The following is a 1189-nucleotide window of genomic DNA, read 5'->3' as shown; positions in this document are numbered from 1 at the left end:
TACTTGTACTTTTACTCAACTATCACTTTGAGGGACTTTATACAACACTGTTGTATAGTTACAAGTTACAAAAAGATAATATCTATGCCTACATGTGAAATGTATTTATTGACAGTTTATATTCTTCATTTATTCATATTTTCAGTGTTTCATTGTTTTCCAATTTTGCATGTACTTTTTTAAGAATGAGTATAAATGGACACACTGTTTAAGGAAAGATTTGGATTGATTAGGATTATTGGATATACAGTATTCCTTTTGTGTAATCAACCCCAGAATATGATGAATAACACTAGATGTGGTCTTTTAATGATAAGTCCTTGACTTGTATGAACACTCTTGCGATCATTGTGGCCAAACAATTTATAGTGTATATGATCTTAGACTTTCTTCTAAAAGTATTTTACATGTTCTCATTATTGGCTGCAAGGGGTTAAATTGATCTCTTTCTTGCTAAATGTACTCTCAGTCCTTGTAATTGTTAACTGTTTTGTGGCATGGTAATGCCATCAGCAGTGATGTACAAACAACTTCTAGTTCATTGCTGACTTGTGCATACCTGATTCATGAAATTTTGTTCATGCTCAAAACCCCCCAAAAGCAATTAAATTCTATGAATAGTAGTGGGAAGCTCGGTGCATTCTTAATACGCTTCAGCAGACCTCACCAAGATCCTACGAAGTTCATCCACAAGTTTTCATTTCATAGCAAGGTTGTCATTCAGTATGAAGGGGCTCTAACTAAAATAGTCCCATTGCTGAAATAATGAAATGTGAATAATTTAATTAAACTTACTCAACATGTTAGGTGGTGCCAGCAGAAGTGGTTTTAATAACTATTGTCCAGCCAGTACCCCACACTTCCAGTCAACAACCCTTACTTGCAAATTCTGAACAATAGTCACCATAAGTCACAATGAAGACTTAGGCAGAGGTTGTTATGGTTTGTGTGTCATCTAATGCGTGTTAGCACTTTAATCTGATCTGATTACTTATGATTTTCGCCTGTGGGGCCTCTGCAACTTGTGGCATAAAAAAACACTACGTGTCACTACATTTTAAATCTTTGTCTTCTGCTCTGCTAATTGGTTAGAGCCAAAGGCCCAACTACAAGACAAATGCAGCACAGTCAGGCCCGCAGAGACTCCAGTGTGTGTGTGTGTGTGTGTGTGTGTGTGTGTGTGTGTGTG

Source organism: Austrofundulus limnaeus, unplaced genomic scaffold (assembly GCF_001266775.1).
Source record: "Austrofundulus limnaeus strain Quisiro unplaced genomic scaffold, Austrofundulus_limnaeus-1.0 Scaffold99, whole genome shotgun sequence".
NCBI classification, from domain to species: Eukaryota; Metazoa; Chordata; class Actinopteri; order Cyprinodontiformes; family Rivulidae; genus Austrofundulus; species Austrofundulus limnaeus.
Note: the sequence above shows the minus strand (reverse complement) of the source record.